Source organism: Pelobates fuscus, chromosome 5 (assembly GCF_036172605.1).
Source record: "Pelobates fuscus isolate aPelFus1 chromosome 5, aPelFus1.pri, whole genome shotgun sequence".
Taxonomy (NCBI): Eukaryota; Metazoa; Chordata; class Amphibia; order Anura; family Pelobatidae; genus Pelobates; species Pelobates fuscus.
The window spans coordinates 286,772,284-286,796,036 of NC_086321.1; positions in this window are offsets into that span (position 1 = coordinate 286,772,284).

Sequence of the window (23,753 nt, forward strand, 5' to 3'; positions counted from 1 at the left end):
CTGTAGTTCTTATCTGAGTGTATGCACCTCTTTAGGGGTTGTTGTGTCTGCCGCCTTTATCCTGGGATCACCTCCATTTCTTATTTTATCTGTCTGTGAGAGTGTGCTTGCATCGGCATATGCATAAACTGCATAGCCTTGATTTAAAAGTAATATTTGTATTCCATTATTTATTCATGTATTGCCTTCAATTTGCATTGATCCTGTTTTACAAAAAGGATTAATAGATTTCCCTAGAGATTAATGGTTGATTGAAATTAATTAATTCCGCAAAGATTTTTTCAAAGAGGTTGATAACAAACAACAAAGTGTTCACATGCCCCTCACATGACATAGAGCTTCATACAAGCTCCAGTAATATCTGCATATAGCGATATAAACCCCACTATCCGGAGGCGGAGCTTAACCGCCGACGAAGATGGCCGCGTTGTAGGAGAGCTCCGTGGCGGCAATACATTTATCAGCGCACATTAGGGGCAATACCGCACGAAGACACCCGAAAACTGACCTCCGCGATCCCGACCCACACCGGAACGCGTTAAGATGGGAGGGGGACGAAAATCCAAAACCGGAGCAGCCGTAGCGCCAATCTTCAAAGTCAGGTCAGACAAAGAGATGCCAGGCACACACAGCCTGCAGGCCTCAGATTCAGATTCTGACACCAGCGTCACTAGCCGCAAAAGGGAGCCCTCGCCCCTTACAAAGAAAGACCTAAAAGACTTACTATCTGACATGAAATCACTAGTGGCTGATGAGCTGACAAAACACCTAGCCCCACTCAAAGAAGGCCTGACTGACTTAACGAAACGCACTCACACCCTGGAAAACAAAATGGCCGACGTTACCGCCATCACCTCCAGCCATGAGGCCACACTCAAGGAAGTGCAGGGACAAATAGCATACCTAGAGGACCTACAAGAAGATCTGAACAACAGATCCAGGCGGAATAACATTCGTATAAGAGGTCTGCCAGAATCCTCCGCACCAGAGGCCCTCAACGCCATGCTTCATGAGGCCTTCAGCAGCCTGCTGCCAGACGCTCCACCGTCTGATCTTCTCCTCGACAGAGCGCACAGGGCCCTCCGCCCGCCCTCCGCAAGTGCCTCACAACCACGGGACATCATAGTCCGCTGCCACTACTTCCATATTAAAGAAGCAATAATGCGCGCAACTAGAGAGACCCCACTTCAAATAGAAGGCCATGCGGTACAACTATACCAAGACCTAGCGCCTACAACCCTCCGCAAACGCAGAGAGCTGAAACCCCTAACCCAAGCACTACAAGCAAGAAGAATTCGCTATTCCTGGGGCCATCCATTTAAACTCATGGTGCGACACGACAACCGCACATACACGCTGTACAGGCCATCAGAAGCCCAGGAATTTGCCGAACAACTAGGCCTCCAGGACCTTGCCCAAGACATAACCGCAAACTCACAACAACCTGCAGCCCAACACCGAACATGGGACCAACAGCCGCAAAGGGAGCGCGATAGAAGACAGCGCCCCAGGCAGCTCCCAGCCTAAACCCACACACCAGTACGGCTGCCGCGTCTCGACCGAATCCACAGCGACCTTATTTACAGCTACTTCGCACGGACCCTTCCCGTCACACCAGACCCAGCTGCATGTAAAGAAGAACCCTGATTGGTACCCGCATTGAAACCAAACTAGAGACCTGACCGCAAACCCCGGGGCCCGGCGCGAGACCATGGTTGTCGCGCTCGCCCCACCACCGCACGAACACTTCAGCGCTCTTGAGACCCCCCCTGGGAACTCTGCACTCCAGCACCGGTCCCCGCGTTGGCGGCGCTGGGCCTCCCCGGATTGGCCCGCCTCCGCCCACGGCCCTAGGAGACCCCAGCGAGGCCACACAACACCTCAAGGAACACAGCATAGCACCCCAGGACGCATATGCCTAAGGCCCCACTCAGCTATTGATCGACCTAAAGTACACCCCAACACCCAGCGGCTGGACACCGACCTATAAGACCAACACGATCTCCAAGAACTTTATGAACTCTGGGAATACCGTAAGAACACTATGGGGACACTCTCTGTTTTATGCCTAGGGTTGGGGTGGGGATATGGTTTCATGGGGACAGCCGCTGTCCTACGCCTGGGGCTAGGGGTGGGGGCCCCGGGGCCCTGGTGGTCTTCCCCCCCCCCTTCGGGACGGGGGGGGCGGCGGGCTGCGACGGCCCCGGTTCGGGGGGGACGCTGCGCCTCCGGCGCGACCAACAAAAACTCTGGGGACCCTGGGAATACCGTAGGGGCTCTATGGGGACAATCTCTGTTTTATGTTTTATGCATGGGGCGGGGGACACGGTCTCTGGAGAAAGCTTCTGTTTTATACTTGAGATGGGTGGAGGGGGGTCCCGGTTCCCTGGTGGTCTTCCCCCCCCCCCCCTCGTGGGACGGGGGGGCGGCGGACTACGACGGTCCCGGCTGGGGGGAGCACTGCATCACACAGGTTACACCTGATTCGGCCTCAGCGGTCGGGACGGCCGGCGGACGGCTGGGGATGGATACCTCTGGGCCCTGGCGGCCCTCCCCTCCCCCCCCTCCCCCCCGGGGGCGGGGGGGGCGGCGGGACGCGACGGTCCGGAGGTCGAGTGCCGCCCGCGGTGCCACTTTGTCAGGGACGGGGACGGGAGGGGACACGGCCTGGGCCTTGGCGGCCTTCCCCCTCCCCCCGCCTTCGGGACGGGGGAGGCGAGGGGCCGCGACGGCCCTGAGCCTCACGGATATGATATACCCAGGCAGCAGTGGGGGCCCTGGGCGACCTCGGGGCTCCACTGGCCCTCCACCCTAAACATGGGCTCGGGGGGACGTGACCCCTAAACCACGACGTATTACCCACACAGAAGAGTCCTAAGCGTAACACACCAAACAACCCAATGTCGCATCGAGGCGCGGCAAGAAGTACACGCTGCTGTAAATAGTTCCAAAAGTTAATCTCCAGGTTCCATTACACCAGGTTTTGCACTATTACCAGACTGCCCACTTACAATCGCAAATTGTTTGCCGCCCACTCCTAGACAGACGACCTCTTCCCCCCACACGACCTGATTTGTGTCAACGGTCTCTGACCACTCCAACCAGAGAGACCCCAGACACCACAGACCACCCTTGCTGGCAACTGAGATAAGACCAGCACTTACACCCCCTCCGTATACCTCACCCGTCCCGCCATACCCCCCCCCCTGCTGCCCTCCTGGGACTACCCAGACCCCGACACCCAATCTCTAGATCATCCCACACCACACAGACACACCCCAGCACCTGATCAAACTCAACCCCGGCCATGACACTCAAGCTACACTGTATTTCCATCAACGCAAAGGGCCTTAACAACCCCAAAAAACGTCACGCCCTACTACGATGGGCCCACAGCCAAAAAGCAGACATTCTCTTAGTTCAGGAAACCCACTTCACCCCTCACAAACACTTCCCACTCCGGAACAAGCACTACAACCGCAGCTTCCATGCCAACTCACCAGAAGCCAAAACCAAAGGAGTAGCCGTCATACTTAAAGCATCCTGCCCTCTGACCGACGTCCAAGCCTTCCCGGACAAGCAAGGTAGATACCTCACGCTCACAGGCAAAATAGGACCCTCAACCTACTCTATCACCTCCTTATACGCCCCCACAACCCCAGACCCAACTTTCTGGCAAACATTCTCGGCCCACCTAACAACGCTCAAAGCAACCTTCACCATTGTAGGGGGCGACTGTAACGCTACACACCACCCAACCCTGGACCGCACAACCAAATCCCAAGGAGACCCACGACCCTCACACAACGACGCCCCTTTCTCTCAATTCCTTCACACACATAACCTCCTGGACATATGGAGAGCCCAGCACCCCTCCACTCGAGATTATACGTTCTACTCCCATCCCCACAACACCTACTCCCGTATCGACTACTTCCTCATTTCCCCAAACATCACATCCAGAATCACACACACCTCCATAGGCCATATAACATGGTCGGACCATGCCGACATCTCCCTCACCCTCTCAATTCCCAACATGACACGTCCGTGGACATGGAAGCTCAACTCACAGCTCCTACAAGACAAGCTCGTAACCATGTCCCTGGCAGAAAACATAAAGGAGTACTTCACCTTGAATGACCCTTCTGTGTCCTCCCCAATCACCCTTTGGGCGGCCCACAAACCGGTCATAAGAGGCAAATTAATAGCCATTGCAACGACACGCAAAAAACAACACAACAGACAACTCATGGACACCATCTCTGAAATAGGCCGTCTAGAAACTCTACACAAACAAAACCCAACTCCCTCTCTTTTTGACCAGCTCTCATCAGCTAGGACCCTGCTCAAACGCCTCTCACTCTCAGCCACAGCTAAAGCACTCACATGGACCAAACAAAAATACTACGAGAAGGGTAACAAGGCAGACTCGATGCTAGCAAAACGTCTCAAACACCTAACGGACTCGAAACGAATCTCCAAGATTCGAACATCAGACGGCACACTGAGCAGAGACCCCCACACAATCGGGAAAACATTCCAAGAATACTTTACGTCCCTCTACAACCACACCCCGAACCCCCAAACCGACCTCACCCAAACCTTAACAGACAACTTCCTCAAAACACTCTCCCTCCCCTCCCTCACAGACACAGCTAGAACGATAATCTCCGCAGACATCACCCCAGAAGAACTGCAAGCAGCTATAAAAACCTTAAAACCCAATAAAAGCCCTGGCCCTGACGGCCTGACAGCCATCTACTACAAAACATTTGGAGACATACTCACCCCACGACTATGCAAAGTATTTAATGAAATGCTCAAAGGCACCCCACTACCCCCCGACATGACGCGAGCGAACATTACTCTCCTACCCAAACCCGGCAAGACCCACGAAGACCCAGGCCACTTCCGCCCCATCTCACTCCTGAACATAGACTTAAAACTCCTGACCAAAGTGATGGCGACAAGAATCAACCCCCTCTTACCAAAACTTATCAACCCAGACCAAGTAGGTTTTATCCCTCAAAGACAAGCACAAGACAATACCAGACGAGCTATTGACCTCATCTGGTATGCCAATCATAAACGCCTCCCTACCACGATACTCTCCCTAGACGCCGAGAAGGCCTTCGACCGCCTTCTCTGGCCATACCTCTTTACAGTACTCCACAAATTCGGATTCCCACAAGAATTCACCCTTTTTCTACAAGCAATGTACCACACACCGACCGCACACCTCCTAATCCCCAACATCACCCCACCTTCCTTCCCCATACTGAATGGAACCCGTCAAGGTTGCCCCCTGTCCCCTTTACTATTCGCCATCTCCCTTGAACCCCTGCTGGAGACCATACGTAATGACCCACACATAGAAGGGCTCCGGATCAGGGACGAAACATTCACAATCGCAGCATACGCAGACGACATCCTCCTTACCCTGACTAACCCCGTCCCGACCCTAACCACCCTCCTAACAACCCTACAAAACTACTCAAAAATCTCCGGATATCAACTCAACGCCACTAAATCAGACCTTATGCCGCTTAACCTCTCGGAATCAACTATCCACACCCTGAAACGGGACTTCCCCTTCAGAATATGCCCATCAGCGATCACCTATCTAGGGGTCCAAATCACCAACGACACCTCTACCCTATACACAGCCAACTACCCCCCACTATTCCAAAAAGCATTCCTAAACCTGGAACGCTGGAAACCGATGACCATATCCTGGCTAGGGAGAATAGCATCGGTTAAAATGAACCTCCTACCCAAATTCCTCTATGCCTTCCAAGCACTACCCATCCCCTGTAAAAAAACAGACCTCAAACAACTGCAAACTGCCATAGACCGATTCATCTGGAACGGGAAGAAACCCAGAGTCCGTAGATCCACACTATACGTACCCAAACCCTCCGGAGGGCTAGGCCTCCCCAACCTTACACTCTACCTCCATGCGGCTCACCTCACCCAAATTCAACACTGGCACCTTCCCCCCTCACACAAACGTTGGGTAGACTTAGAACATCTCATCTTTGGTAAAGAACACCCCTCCCAATACATGTGGCTCCAAAAACAATACAGATCGCTGCCACCCCCCACCTCCCCAACAATCACCCACTCCCTAGACCTCTGGGACCACCTAAGCGATAAATTCGAGCTGTCCACGGGCCTATCACCTCTCACCCCAATCCTCCGCAACAGAATGTTCCCACCAGGCCTCACTCCACAAGACTACGCCCACTTCGAAGACCGCGACATAGTTCGACTAGGACACCTTTACCCCAATGGAAAGCCCTTGCAATACACCGACATCCCCAACCCCGAAACCCTAACCACATATGACTACTTCCGCTACCTCCAACTTCGAAGCTTCGCAGCAACAGACGCAGTCCGCTTAGCAGCGACCTCATCCCTGACCAGTTTTGAAAGGGACACCCTCCACTCACCATTCAGAAAGAGCCAAATATCAACCATATACCAGACACTAACCACACACCATACACAGGTATCCCTCCCATACATCACGGCCTGGGAGGAAGACCTGGGACCCCCCGAAGACCCCTCAGATTGGGCAGACATCTGGGCATCTACCAAATCCATTTCAATATGCGTCACCCATCAAGAGCAGGCATACAAAATGCTCTTCAGATGGTACCTCACTCCCTACCGCCTAAAAGCCATGAAACAAAGCCCCACCAACCTCTGCTGGAAATTATGTGGCGAAACAGGCACTTTCCTCCACTGCTGGTGGACGTGCCCTAAACTTACCCCCTTATGGCTAACGATAACGGCCCTCCTATCCAGACTACTGGACAAGCCAGTACCCCTTGACCCATGGGCTCTTCTACTCTCCAAACCTCTGGATAGCTTCACCCGCAATGAAAATAAACTCATAGCAAGAGTGACCCTTGCCACACGCAGAGCAATTGCGGAACACTGGTCCACATCACGCATACCCACCCACCCTCAAATATACGCAAAAATCACAGATAGTATAGATATGGACAGAATGACAGCACAGATACACGACACCCCTAAATCATTCCACAAAGTTTGGGACCCATGGCTAGAAGGCCACAGTAACCCTCCATGGTGACCTACCAGATCACGCAACCAACACCACCAACATAGAACGAATACGAAGACACGCACCTAACCAACCAACCCCAAACCAATTCCACCCACCCTGGGCTCGGAGGGAGTACCCAGGAGGGCAGCAGCCTCTAACCCCCCTCTTCATAACCCTCTCCCCACCCTTAACAACCCCACCTACCCAACACTCCCCTTCCCCACAGCACCCAACCCACCTACCAGGCCCTGCCGCCATCGCCACAGTCACTAAACGACCCAAAGGCCGTAACTCCCAAGACAAATGTTCCCCCTTCCCCCAACAATAGAACGACCGCCATCAAAATACCTGACCCAACAAGCCTACAACCTAACTTGTCTCTATCAATTGGCAAACTTCGGGACCGTTACCTGGTCAGAAACATCATAACCGCCCTAGACCTCCGCAACAACAGCTGACCAAAGAGAACATGACCTGTAAGGTCATACGCACGAACCTCCCAACTCACAAGTCCCCAAGGGAATATAATGTATGAGATACCAAACACAATGCCAGAGTTATGTGTAAATAAAACTGTGTCGTATCATTGTTACCCCCTGACTAACCAACCTCTTTTTTCTGTAAAACGTTCATCAACCTTTGTTTATGAAAAATGAAAAATGAAAAATAAAGAATCTTTAAAAAAAAAAAACCACTATCCATGGGTGGGGATTGTACCGGCTCATGTCTGAAACCTTACACTTTAGATGTAAGCTCCTTTTTTTCCCGCACATTACATTTGTAATATTGCACTATTGGATATTTCTTGTCCTTTAATAACTTACCCACAATCACTGGAGTCCCCTATACAACTTTTATATCCACTAGTTGGGATTATACTGCTATATGCAGATATTACTGTTTACTATCTTTTGTATTTCTTACAGAGTTGTAGAATGTTGACCTCTGGAAAATGTAGACCCAAATGTCAATATTAGATTTTGTCTTTTAGGATGCTAAATGCAAGATGTTTAATGCTCCTACTAGAAGTGTTCTCGCCAGGTCCCCTAGGGATAGTATGTGTACCAAATGACAATTTATTTTCAAGAAAACTAGGAAACAGGTATTAAAAACAAAACAAAAAAAAACACATTTGTTATGCTTTGTTAGTTCATATAAATTAAATAAATTAAATTTATCAAGTGAAACACAAACTCCATTGTTTGTCCTTCCACTTCTGAAGCTTCAGGAGTTCGAAGTGCCGCTTTGGACCGCTTCGGGAGTTCCACATGTTGCTTCACAAACAGTTTATTACAGGGGCCATAGTCACAGGGTAGGAGGCTGGCAAACCGACTTCTCCAAAAGCCAGTGGCGAGGGTACTTTCGCCACTACAGTTTTACCCTGGATACAATGTAACCAACTGTGTTCTTTTAGAGGATGACTGACCTATTTTCTCCCCAATGATAATTCTCTACATAGAATGCAATTTACATTAGAAGTGGACAAGAAATAGGATCACTTTCTCACTATATGCAATATGAACCAAATATCTCCCTTACACTTTTGAGCACCGTTACATACTACTTGGTAGGGATTAAATAGTATGGAAACACTCCTTCTCTGCCAACAGTGCACCTAAAGTAATCTTGCTTACTATAAAGAACCCTATAATACCTCCTAACATACAGGAGATATGAGAAATTAGTGCACGTGGGATGCAATTGCATGTAAGTGCTCTTAACATTTATGGAAGGACATACAAAAAACAAACATTTCAGTTTTGTGACCTGTGGCAAATATGCCTATGCCACGAGCTCCTGGAGGAGCCTGCTAGCTAGCCTCCTGCACAAGGACTATGGGCCATGTAACCGACCTTTAAAAAAAATTAGTTCGGACATTTTCCCTTCTTCAGTTTGGTTACAGAACAAACCGACAAATTGCAGACCATCTCTGGGCCTATTAACCTCTCCTGACACTACCATCATCGATTCACACTTTGTTATCCCATTCGCATGAACGAACACGTGGGAAATGAGTTGGTAGCAATCTTGGTGCACAAACACAGGCAGCGGTGTTTGGGCGTCGAGTGTATGGAACTAAAATCAGACAGACTAACTTGCGAATACCGCTGATCTTAGACGAACGCCTGTTTCTTTTCTAACCATCTCAGAAGAGCGCTGTTTGGTAGGATTGTTACCACAAACTAGGCGAATAATCGCTACCAAGAAACCAAATAATCTGTTTTGTATTTATTTAATTTTAGGACTCCCGAAAAGTGACTGACCGCTACCGCTTTTCTTATGGAACTATTTTGGGCAGAAGCCACGTGTGCTGTGTTTCGCCTGTGTTCATGGAATCTGAGCATTTTGTAATATTGTGGGTGTTTTTGGGGTGTTTAATATTTTGTGCATTGTACCTCTGTGCCTGGGAGATAATTAGTTTAAGCAAAGTACACACAATTATGTCCCAGACACAGAGACTCCAGGGAGGAGCCTGTATTGAATTGTATGGAGACCCCCTGCTGGGGGTCTGTGTATAAATTGCCTGTACCATATCCCATTAAACCTGTTCACTCCCGGATGGATCACTAGCGGATGGTACTAGGGCTGTCCTAAAAGACTCTGGTAAAATTGCCATTTGTGTGTTATTTTCTATTTGTATGGGTAAATTGTATGTAGAATTCGTATGCTTGTTTGGTAGTTTCCATCCGTACTCCATATGAATGGAAACTACCGAACCAATAGACCACCCCAGAGAGAAGTGTGTACCTTATTAAGCTTTCACACTTCTCTAACCGCAAGTTAATCGGTACTTTATTGATGTATCTGGGTGGCCGCCGTTCGGTATACGAACACGTGGCGGCGGCCATCTTACGCACGAAAATCTCAGCGGTGTTTGGTCGTCGAGTGTCTGGAACTCAAATCGGACACTCTATTACCCGAACACAGCTGAGACCTCCAGGGCTCCGTAACTCCCAAACGGGAAGGTTAATCAGCCCCCGTTCGGTAAGTTTAAAGTACTGAACAAGGGGATACATACGAATGCAAGGTTAATCGTGGATGGCAGTATTTTATGTGTGTTTTACCTCCCAAACGAAGACCGACCGCAGGGCCAAAACACATGGAACCCTTTTCGGATACCACCTCGTGTGCGGTCGGTCAAATTACACCCTCCACCTAACTCCCGAGCCCCTGGACCGATCTGGGTGAATTTTGGATATGTTAGTCACCCAGATCAGGGCACCCAAAGTATTATTGTCACTGCTTGTTTTAGGGTACATTCAGAACTCAGGGAAAACTACAGTATGTGTAATGGGATTAAGTGTCATACTAAGGGGAGGAGATGTGTGGGAGGTAACTGTTACACTATTGGATACTGTATTGATTAATGTGAATCCCTCCCTTGCATGGGAGAATGCTTTATAAGGAGACTGTGTGGATTAAAAGTCAGCTCTGCTCCTGATGCTGTGTGTTGTCCAGTCATTGGGATCTGTATGGGGATATTTCTTTGTTTGATGGAATTATTGCTTCATGGTGTTTTTACTACTTGTTCCTGAGCCTCACTGGGATCTATAGTGGAGTTAATCTGTGGAATACCAGGCCTCCGCTACACTCCCAGCATTAAGTCTCGACTAATGTCTGTGGGAGAAAGCTATAACAGCTATAACCCCTACATGGCTATAGTCTCTGCAGGAGAGCTTTGATCACTGGAAGCTGGACCCAGGACCCTGTTCCAGGGTGAGAAGCAATGGTGAGACCCCAGCCAAGCTCCGGTGGCTAGGGTCTGAAGTGCTGATGGTGTTCCAGCGATAGCTAGGGAGCGTGCTTGGCGGAGGTACACTAAAGAATTATATGGTCAGCCTGGCATGAATGCCTGCCAATCATGCAAGGTGACCAACAAAGGGCATACCATGCAGACAGCACCCTGAGCTTGGCATAAATGCATCTAATTATGCGCTAGCTCTACTCTTTCTAAGAACTGTCCCCTAGCACTCGCTGGTCCACTCCTCTCCTAACCTTCTTACTAGCAGATAGAAGCTTCTGTGCATGTAGTGAGTGTAAAATAAAATAAAATAAACATGCCAGAGTGTTAGAGAGACTAAAGCAGCAAGAGCATTTGCATAGTGAGCAAAGTCAGCCTTACCTTAGCTAATTTCATTGTCAGCCAATCCACACCAGCTTTCTTCCCCTACATCCCTTTTAAGTTTCCATACTTAAGCAGGAGCATGTGCAGAGTAGTAAAAAAAATAATTAAATCAATGGGCCTATTCCATAGGCACGGGCCTGGAACTGCAGCTCCATCAGCCCCTATGTTAGTCTGGACCTGAAAGAAGGTACAGACCACATGCTCCCAATCCTGGCACTAAACCCTGCAGGCAAGTGTAGAAGCCCTGCCACTTGCCTGCAGCAGGGCTAAAGGTGGAAAAAAACTGCTTTATGGAGATTCTATTGTTTATGTTTAGAATAGAAAGATCAGTTTGAATCTGGAGGTATAGTTTATACAGCTCAATGAGATTTACTGAATACAAAAACTGTTTAGAAAAGAAATAGAAAGATTTAAAAGGAACTGGTTTTCCATCTATAAACATTTTACAGCTTTCTGGCTCTTTCTTTTTTACATCATGCATGAAGTCTATTTGTGTTATTTCGGAATCAGGATGTCTTCCAGGGTAATAAAATATTAATTTAAACTTGCTTTTTTTATTAAGAATGTGGACAAAAGTTTTATCTGTTCATGTATGGATACACATTGTATTTATTATCTTGGGACCAGGACTACAGTGAACATTGTAATATCCATTTAAGTATTTCTGACAACTACGCCCACCTTCTTTTATCTTACCCTTACATATGGATTCAGATATACATTGATAGGGTGTGAAGTCATATAAAAAGGGAAATGAGTAGGCAGTACAGCACACTGGAAATTTCCTATGGGACGTGTTCATCTTTGACACAAAAGTAGTGTTGTTTCATTAACTTATACAGGGTCAGCAGCTGACACTCAGACTTTAGATTAATGTTTCTTGTACGGTTTTATTTCTATGTCAATGTGTTGGTCAGAAATGGAGCGTGTTTTTGATATTTAAAGAGACAGTAATGCTTCAACATAACTTCAGGTTACACAGCACAGGAATGTGTGTCCTTTTTTTTGTAACCCAATCCCTATGTCTTTTTCGTTTTTTGTTTTGTGGTTGTATTGCTCTTTTTTCGGAGGCTTCAAAATTTTGACTAAATATGTTCAGAGATTAACTTGTGTTAAACAAGTAATTTGATCTTGTGTTATTTTACATTTTAAGTTACATAAGTGGGTATCAATGAGTCACAATGTCACTTTAAATAACTTGGAATAGCTCTACCATTGGCCATACCTCCACTCACACCCTTTAAAATGATGTACACTTAAAAATAAAGATAACAATAATACAGATACGCATTCAGGTGTAGCATATCTTGTCACTCTCCTCCCAAATGCAGCATCCAGCATCTCACAATCGACTGTATAAACTGTAACCTCTTTAGTCACCCTCATTGAATATGACACAGAATGGACACTCATCTTTTACAATGTCGCTTCTGGATCTGACCCTGGTCTGAGACATATGAATAAAATGTTATGTATAGCGCCTCCACCTATTGCTGATACTCTCAGTGAACCTACAACTATGAGACAGTGAATACCCCACGCACACAGTAGAAGGCAATGTAATGCTTCCATTAAATATAATTGGACATAATACAGCATTATAACTGTAGTATAAAATGAAAACTAACTGTCCTACACTCTCCCTGATTTTCTCATCCCAAATAAAATGCACATTTCCAACTGTCCCCCTGTCACTTGTGCATATTGAATGCATTGTTGAGCAGTTAGCTGTGGTGGGATAAAGAGATACATAGAGGGGCTGATGGAAGAGACACGCAGGGACTTGAAAAGAGAGAAAAAGACACACAGAGAGGCTGGGGGAGGAGATACACACAGGAGCTGGGGAAGGGGCAGACAGACACATACAAAAAGGGCTGGGGTAGAGACATAGAAAAGGGGCAGGAGAAAAAACCTACAAAAGGGTCTGTGGGGGAAGAAAAAGACACACAAAAAGGGCTTGTGAGGAAGAGACACACAAAAGGGCCTGTGAGGAGAAAGAGACACAAGCGGCTCTTAAAAAAGAAGATATATACAAAAAGGGCTGTATGGGGAGAAAGAGACACACGAAAGGGGACTTGGAAAGAAACATGCAAAAAGGGCAGTGGTGGTAGAAAAAGACGCATAGAAGGTCTGTGGGGAAGAGGCACCCAGTGTCTGAGGATCAGAGAAATAAACACACAGAGGGGCTGGGGGGAGGAGACACACATGGGGGCTGGGGAAAGGGCAGAAAGACACACACAACAGGGGCTGAGGTAGAGACTTACAATGGGGGATGGGGAAGAAAAGTACAAAAAGGGTTGAGTGGGAGAAAAAGACACACAAAAAGGGCTGAGGGAGAAAGAAACACAGATGGCCTGAGGAAGGGGAGAAAGAAGCAAACAAAAGGTGCTGGGGAAATAAAGACACATAGAGGCTAGAGCACGGCAATAAGAGACACACAAATGGGCTGCGGGAACAATATATATACAAAGGTGCTGGGGAAGAGACACACAGAGGGGCTGGAGGAAGAAAGAGACACACATATAGGCTGAGGAATGTGAGAAAGAGGCAAACAAAAGGTGCTGGGGAAGAGACACACAAGGGGGAATTGTGGAATAAGAAACACAAAACGGGGCTGTGAGGGAGTAAGACACACGCACAAAATGGGCATCCTCTTTGTGTCTCTTTCACTCCCCCACAGCCCCTTTGGCTTGGGAGGAGTAAGAGACACAATGGGGCTGGTGGGAAGTAAGAAACACATAAAGGGACTGGGGGAGAAAGAGACACACAAAGGACAGGTGGGAAGTGAGAGACACACAAAGAGGCTGGGGAGAAAGAGACACATACAGGGAGTGCAGAATTATTAGGCAAATGAGTATTTTCACCACATCATCCTCTTTATGCATGTTGTCTTACTCCAAGCTGTATAGGCTCGAAAGCCTACTACCAATTAAGCATATTAGGTGATGTGCATCTCTTTAATGAGAAGGGGTGTGGTCTAATGACATCAACACCCTATATCAGGTGTGCATAATTATTAGGCAACTTCCTTTCCTTTGGCAAAATGGGTCTAAAGAAGGACTTGACAGGCTCAGAAAAGTCAAAAATAGTGAGATATCTTGCAGAGGGATGCAGCACTCTTAAAATTGCAAAGCTTCTGAAGCGTGATCATCGAACAATCAAGCGTTTCATTCAAAATAGTCAACAGGGTCGCAAGAAGCGTGTGGAGAAACCAAGGCGCAAATTAACTGCCCATGAACTGAGAAAAGTCAAGCGTGCAGCTGCCAAGATGTCACTTGCCACCAGTTTGGCCATATTTCAGAGCTGCAACATCACTGGAGTGCCCAAAAGCACAAGGTGTGCAATACTCAGAGACATGGCCAAGGTAAGAAAGGCTGAAAGACGACCACCACTGAACAAGACACACAAGCTGAAACGTCAAGACTGGGCCAAGAAATATCTCAAGACTGATTTTTCTAAGGTTTTATGGACTGATGAAATGAGAGTGAGTCTTGATGGGCCAGATGGATGGATTGGTAAAGGGCAGAGAGCTCCAGTCCGACTCAGACGCCAGCAAGGTGGAGGTGGAGTACTGGTTTGGGCTGGTATCATCAAAGATGAGCTTGTGGGGCCTTTTCGGGTTGAGGATGGAGTCAAGCTCAACTCCCAGTCCTACTGCCAGTTTCTGGAAGACACCTTCTTCAAGCAGTGGTACAGGAAGAAGTCTTCATCCTTCAAGAAAAACATGATTTTCATGCAGGACAATGCTCCATCACACGCGTGCAAGTACTCCACAGCGTGGCTGGCAAGAAAGGGTATAAAAGAAGAAAATCTAATGACATGGCCTCCTTGTTCACCTGATCTGAACCCCATTGAGAACCCATGGTCCATCATCAAATGTGAGATTTACAAGGAGGGAAAACAGTACACCTCTCTGAACAGTGTCTGGGAGGCTGTGGTTGCTGCTGCACGCAATGTTGATGGTGAACAGATCAAAACACTGACAGAATCCATAGATGGCAGGCTTTTGAGTGTCCTTGCAAAGAAAGGTGGCTATATTGGTCACTGATTTGTTTTTGTTATGTTTTTGAATGTCAGAAATGTATATTTGTGAATGTTGAGATGTTATATTGGTTTCACTGGTAAAAATAAATAATTGAAATGGGTATATATTTGTTTTTTGTTAAGTTGCCTAATAATTATGCACAGTAATAGTCACCTGCACACACAGATATCCCCCTAAAATAGCTATAACTAAAAACAAACTAAAAACTACTTCCAAAAATATTCAGCTTTGATATTAATGAGTTTTTTGGGTTCATTGAGAACATGGTTGTTGTTCAATAATAAAATTAATCCTCAAAAATACAACTTGCCTAATAATTCTGCACTCCCTGTACTAACACACATATAGACATGCACTCAGATGTTTGCACACACTGCTACATATGTTTACACACTACACATACATATACACACATTATACACACATAGACACAATTAATATACAGTTGTAATCAAAATTATTTAACCACCATTGAAAATCCGGTTTATTTTTTGCAGTAAACAAATTACTTGCAATTGAAACAGCTCAACACAACAAATGCTTCAAGTGGTTTCCCCAAATTCAACTGAAAATGCAACTTCTAATGACTTCTCCAGTCTCAAAATTATTCAACCTCATCATAGCAAGTATCTTTAGTACTTAGTAGAGCACACGTTTTCTGTAATGACCTGCTGCAAATGAGATGCATAGCCAGACATCAGCTTCTAGTAGCGTTCCTGAGGAATCTCAGCCCATTGTTCATGAGCAATGACTTCCAGTTTAGTAATATTCTTGGGTTTGCGTTCTGCAACCTCCTTCTTCAAATCCCACAAGAAATTCTCTATGGGATTCAAGTCAAGTGACTGTGATGGGCACTGCAGAATTTTTCAGGACTTCTTCTGCAGCCAGGCTTGGTGGAATTGGAGGTATGTTTGGGATTATTGTCTTGTTGGAAGGTCCAAAGACGTCCAAGCTTCAGCGTTCTCCTAGGTTTCCTATTACTTCAATGAATCCTTCTTGCCTTCCACATGCTGCAGGTTTCCAGTGGATGCAAAGCAGCCACAGAGCATCACCAAGTCACTACCATGCTTAACTGTACACAAAGTTTTCTTTTCAGTATATGATTCATCCTTCTTCCTCTAGACATATTGTTGATCCATTGAGCCAAAAAGTTCCAGTTGTGTTTCATCACAGAACAGAATCCCAAATGTTTTGTGGCTTATTTACATGATTTTGAGCATATTGGAGCATAACATTTTTTTGGTCATTAGTGGTGTACATCTTGGAGTTCTGACATGGAAACCATCTGCCCTTAGTATGCACCGTGCTGTGCTCACTGAAACCTCAGAAAGCTGTTTGCAACAATTGAAACATTCCTTTTCCTGCCCTGTCCAGGTAGTGTAACCACTGTTCCTTCAATTTTGAACTTGCGAACTATGCTTCCAACGGTGTCTCTAGGAACATTGAGTGCCTTTGCTATCGTTTTGTATCCTGTTCCTTGTTTGTGAAGGGAGACGACAAATTTCCAGGCTGGCTAATGTCAATTATGTGCAAAAATGGAGCATGATGCCAGTACGCATACCATGCTGGAAACGGACAGTCAATGGCAGCATACCCCTCCCCCCGTGCCACCCCTTTTCTCCCCTTAGTTTGTCCTCCCTCCAATCCCCTCCTTACATTTTTTTTTAAAAATTCTTTATTTTATTTGTGCATCAGATAACAGTAATCATGCAGAGCCACGACAGCCACGACAGCAACTGCAGGCATTTTCATAGTGTTATAAATACGTGGCAGTGTAAACGGCACGTTTTCTTTTTTTAAATGACATGAAAGAAACAAACTCGTGTAGTTAGAATGTACATGCTTGGTTAGGCATTTGAATAACATTGTTGGGTATACATAAGTTTATAGTAATGTATGTGGGTAACTTGTTAATGTACATTAGAGTAATTTAGTGCTTGATAGGTACATAGGCTTAAAACATAAAAGCAGTGTCAAAAGTAAAGATTGTGCTTCAACGCTTAATACGCTTAAAATTGCTTAAAATATGCTTAAAATATGCTTAAAATATGCTTAAAATAACCACCCCATGTCTACCCAGCGACAGTCAGGTAAGAGTCTATGTCAGCATTCAGGATGACCCCTTAGTGTGCAGTGTAGTATGTTGTAGTGTGTTAAATTGCCTAATGGCTGCCTCTGTGCTTATAGTCCCATTGGGTGACCTGAAAGGGGGGTCGCAGCTCCATTCCTGGGCCACTTGTATTCCAGCCGAGCACCAGTCTTGGGCCTGTGGTGAGTCCCGGGTGTAGTGGCTGTGGGTGGGCCAATCTTCCGTTTCAGGCTCCCTACGGGGAACTGGGCTGTGTGCCAGGTTGGTCCGAGGCCTTGTAACGTGTTCCCTCTTCGGGTTCATTATGCTCTGGTGTGTCGAGTTGTTATACTGCTCCTTTTCAGTTTGTGTGAGGTAAGTGCTTATTCGCCGGTGCCCTCTTTGGTGCGGTCATCGTTCCGCCTGTATGGGAGCAGGAGAGGAGGGTGCATCCGGCGGCCCTCTTTTCGGGGGTGCCATGTGGTCTCCGCCATCTTGGGAGCGGACTCTCGCTTGTGTTGCGGCACTTCACTGGGTCACAGGGTGGGGACCGGGATCACCCCCGCCGGTCCATAGGGGGGGGGGGGAACAGGGCCAGACCCGCCTAGCCTTGCGTTTCAGCTATACCGCTGGTGGGCAGGATAGCTGGGCGGCGGCCATCCACCCCACTCACCGCCCGGGCGGTCTCCATCACGTTCGGCTGGGATCGCCCCACCGAGGGACTAGAACCGCGTGGCAAGCCTCTCCTCGGGACCAGGGTTGCCTCTTTCACTGGGGTATAAGTTTCTGGCGTTTTGCTGGACTTTAGAGCCAAAAACTCGAGCAGTCTTCAGGAGCTCTTTCTCTGTGCTTCCACTCAGCATGGTGGTCCGGCCCCGCCCCTCCCCCCCTCCCCCCTTTCTATTTTTTGATTGGAGTAACCGTTTAATAATGTAAATTATGTTGGCGCTTTTTGAAATCACAGAAATAAATATTCTGACTTTTAATGTATTTCAAACCATTTGTGTAGCCAGAATTTATGAGAAAATAATCTCTTACTACTCAGATTTGAATGAATCGTCATGTAAAGCCTTGGTAATAGTTCAACAGTATGTAAAATAAATAAAGCTGTGAATAAAGATGTCCCAGTAGGATATTAACATTCACTTTTATTGGTGGTTGTGCTCTTTGCATTTGGTAGTCTTCATTTAATTTGTGTTTTATATTTGATTTGATTTGTGTTTTATATTCAATTATAGCTAAATGCATCATAGCATTTGGAAGTATTTTAAATGACCCCCAACCCGCACCCCAACACTGCACTACTCCTCTGTCCAGATACATTGTAAAATACTTCAAAATAGCAGTCACAGGTGCAGGGCCGGTGCAAGGATTTTTGGGTACATAGGCGAAGATGAATTTTTCCGCCCCCCCCCCCCTCTAAAATTAACATCTTCACCTATGTGCCTCCTAACCAGCCCCTCCCTCTTCCCCGTCCCTTAGTGTTCCTCTCCCCTCCCCCTCTTTTCCCTGTCCCTTGGTTTTTCTCTCCCCTCCCCTCTCTGTCCCTTGGTGCACCCCCCACTCTCTTAGCAGTCACACTCCCCTTCCTGGTGTGCCTCCTACCTGTCTTGTAGCGTTGCGGAGCAGACCCTCTACAGGAGCTTCAGTTTTCTGTACCTGGCTGGACTGACAGGAAGTGCTCTCTCAGTGAGCACCTCCTCTCAGTCTGGCCGGGTACAGGAAACAGAAGCTCCTGTACTGTGCTCCGCTCCGCCACGCTACACTCAGTGGTGTATACACACTAACAGCCACACACACTCAATGACAAACACACAGACGTCACTGACAGACACAGACTCACTGATCTGACACACACTCATTCATTCATTGACAGACACACACTCAATCACAAACATACTCTCACTGATTTGACAGACACTCACAAACACACACACACACACAGACACAAACATTCATACAATCATTCACAGACACACACAGACACATACACATACTCACATACACAGACACACACACTCACAGATAAACACATACACAGACACACACTCACAAACACATACACAGACACACACTCACAAACACATACACACACTCACACATACACACACTCACAGACAAACACATACAGACACACACTCACAGAAAAACACACACACAAAGACAAACACATACACACACTGACAGACACATACACACACACTCACAGACACATACACACACACTCACAGACACACACTCACAGACAAACACACACTTACACATACACTTTCAGACACACACTCACAGACAAACACATACACAGACACACACATTTAGACAAACACACACTCACACATACACTTTCAGACACAGACACACACACAATCACAGACACACACACTCACAGACACACACACAAACTCACATATACACTTTCAGACACACACTCACAGACAAACACATACACAGACACACACACACATTTAGACAAACACACACTCACACATACACTTTCAGACACAGACACACACACTCACACACACACTTTCAGACACACACACACTCACAGACACACACAGACACACACACATACACTTTCAGACACACACACTTTCAGACACACACACTCACAGACACACACACACACACTCACAGACACACACACACACACACACACACTCACACATACACTTTCAGACACAGACACTCACACATACACTTTCAGACACACACAATTAAATATTAATATCCACCCAGCCTCCCTACCTGGAGAGCTGGTGTGGATGTGTCCCTGGGGTTCAGTGCGGCGGGCGGCAGCGTTCTAATGAGAGGCTGCAAGGGAGCTCTAACCTGTCTGCTCTGCTCCCTCGCGGGCTGTCTGCTGATGCCGGGAGCCGGAATATGACGTCATATTCCGGCTCCCGCAGCATCAGCACACGGCGCGCGAGGGAGCAGAGCAGACAGGTTAGAGCTCCCTCGCAGCCTCTCATTAGAACGCTGCCGCCCGCCGGGGGTCCAGAAGGTGACCTGGCAGGAGGGAGCGCTTCCCTCCTGCCGGTCACTGAAATCTGGCGCCCCCAGAGCCGGTGCGCCCTAAGGCGGCCGCCTGTGCCGCCTTATGGACGCGCCGGCCCTGCACAGGTGGGTGGGTGGGTGGCAGCAGGGAGTGGATTGAGTTCAATTTTAAGAAATGTTTGCAGGCTGTAATGCTTTGAAATAAGGATGCCTGGCATCCTGACAACTGTGTTTAAAGTGATATAGCAATACTGGAACTGCCTTTTTAACGTTATATACATGTCTGACTGTGAAAAAACAATTCAACACTTATCACTTTTAGAAGTAAAATGTAATGCTTGATGCAAGAAGTAAAATTTTATAAATACGATTATAGTGAAATTATATAAAAATAGAATATGTACGTGTGAACTCTCATAGAAACATAGAAATATAGAATGTGACGGCAGATAAGAACCATTCGGCCCATCTAGTATGCCCAATTTTCTAAATACTTTCATTAGTCTCTGGCCTATCCCACGCATGCTTAAACTCCTTTACTATGTTAACCTCTACCACTTCAGATGGAAGGCTTTTCCATGCATCCACTACCCTCTCAGTAAAGTAATACTTCCTGATATTATTTTTAAACCTTTGTCCCTCTAATTTAAGACTATGTCCTCTTGTTGTGGTAGTTTTTCTTCTTTGTATGAAGCATTATGTAAGGCTTTGGAAGTGGTATAAGTGAAGTTAGGTAAGTTGTTATGCAGACTTTTCCTTTGCTTTGAATTCAGTGGAGGAAGCACTGCAGATCCAAACACAAGTTATGTGTGGGATTGGGCAGTTTTTTAAACTGTTGGCACAATGTTGGTAGCACCAACATGTCTACAGTGTCTTAGAACTATGTGGCATTAAAATGGCCCTTCACTGAAACCAAGGGACCACGCACAAATTTTTAAAAACAGCCCAGATCATTATTACCACTTTGCCAACCTTTACAGTAGTCACAATGCATTCCATTAGGTAGCATTCTCCTGGCATCCAGAGAACAACTTTGCACTACTCCAGAGTCCTGTGGTGTGATTTACAATAGTCCAAATGATTCTTGGCATTATGAATGTTGATGTGAGGCTTGTATAGAACTGCTCTTCCATGGTAACCTGTTTCATGAAGCTTTCAACGCACAGTTCTTACGTAGATGTTGTTTCCAGAGGCAGAATGATGTAATAAATTATAGGTTGTGGTCAGCCTTTTACCTTGGGGTTATGGTCCCTGTGACTTATTTGGTTTTAAGGCACTGTTTCTTCCTCTTTAAATACTGTTGGAACAGATCTACACTTTCAAAGAGGCACTTTGGAAACAGCCGAAGTGTCGAAGTAGTCAAAGTGGCCACCATTCGACATTCGAACACGTGGCAGCGGCCATTTTATTTAGTCGAATGAGGTTAGCAGTGTTTTTTTGTCGAGTTCATGGAACTCAAATCGGACTGGAGTCGAACGCTGTTCGACAATTCGAACGGCACTTCAACATGGACTTGTGTACGAACGGCACCCGTTCGTGCATTCAAAGTGAACTTAGCCATTGGAAATAGACCGGCCGCACAGCCAAATTCTCTGGAACTGTTTTGGGCATGAAATCATGCATGCAGTCTGTCAAAATAGACTTCCATTAAACTTTTGAACCCCTGCTCTGATCTGGGTGATTTTTGGATATGTTGTTCACCCAGATCAGGTCTATAAAAAATTTATGTTTTTTCTGTTAGAGTTAATTGAGTTAGTCCATTGTCTTCAGTAATTATATCACAGGCAGAGGGGAGGGATTGTGTACAGTATGTGGGAGTGTTATTCATGATCACACTGTTTCTGATTGGCCTGTATGTTTTGTGTTCGGAGCCCAACTAGGTCCACCTGGGTGTCACCTTTGCTGTGAAAACTGTATAAAAGGCCAGTGTGTTCAATAAACCTTCTGTTCTACTTCACCCTCAATACTGAGTTCTGTATCTTATTGGGGGAAACTGCTACAAGGGATTGCTATGCTCTTCATACTCCCTTGAATAAGTACTAGCTCTTCTAAGAGCTGTTCCTGCTTCGCTCTCTGGAGGAAGAGAGGTTCACCCACTGGAACCTTGTTGTAGGTCCAGGGTGGGTAGGAGACGGCGAGACCCCAACCAAGCTGCGGGGGTTCGTGGGGTCTGCCGTGGTTATTGTGTCCGGTGCCGTGCTGATGGTCATTGGTGAGCACTAGGAGCATCATTCGGCGTAGGTACCCAACCGGGGTACAGGAAGCTCCGTTACAAAGGTGATTTCTACTTACTTTAGTATTAAGTTCCCTCACTATGTGATTATGCGTGGTTCACCACCTTGTGGAGGTGCTGTTATTGCTCCTAGATGCCACTCTACATTAAGAGCACTTACAGTTGACCAGGGAAGATCTAGTATATCAGAAACAAATCGACTTATTGTTCTATGACAGTGTCATGTATATTTTTTTGATTTTTTATTATTATTATTATTATTGGCATTTATATAGTGCCAACATGTTCCGTAGCGCTTTACAATATTATAAGAGGGAGAGATTTAAACAATAAATGAGACGATTACAAAACCTTACAGTAACAGTAGGTTGAAGAGGACCCTGCTCAAACGAGCTTACAGTCTAGAGGAGGTAGGGTATAAAAACACAAAAGGACTGGAAATGGTAATCAAAAAAGGTGGGAGTGAAGCAGAGCTGGAGGAGAGAGTAGAGTGTTGCCCTTTAGGAGAGAGCAAGAGACAGGTATGTGAGGTACAGCTTACTCTGGGAGGACGTAAGCTTTCCTGAAGAGATGGATTTTAAGGCACTCCTTAAATGATTGTAAGACTAGGGGAGAGTCGAATGGTGGTTGACAGGCTATTCCAAAGGAAAGGAGCTGCCTGTGAGAAGTCCTGAAAGCGTGAGTTGGTCATATGGGTGCGAGTAGAGGACAGGAGAAGGTCATGGAAAGAGCGGAGCGATCAAGAAGGGGCGCACCTATGGATCAGTGAAGAGATATAAGAGGGGCCAAAATTGTTCAGTGCTTTATAGGTGTAGGATACAAGAAGGGGTGAGGTGTCAGAGTGATGAGGTGTCAGAGAAGTGACTGGAGTGGAAAATTAGTCTGACAGCAGCATTCATTACAGACTGCAGCGGGCAGTATGGCTTTTTGGGAGACCAATTCATTAATCCATGCAAGAGATTACGAGAGCATGAACAAGCTGCTCAGTAGCGTCTTGTGCAAGAAAGAGCCGGATGCGGGAAGTGTTTTTAAGGTGAAATTGACAGGATTTGGTAACAGACTGGATGTGAAGCTCAAAGGTGACGCCAGAATCAAACATTACGCCAAGACAGCATGCTTGCAAGGATGGGCTGATGTGGGTGCCATTAACTTGAAGGGAGAGTGAAACAGGAGGATCAGTATTAGGAGGAGGAAAGACAAGAAGTA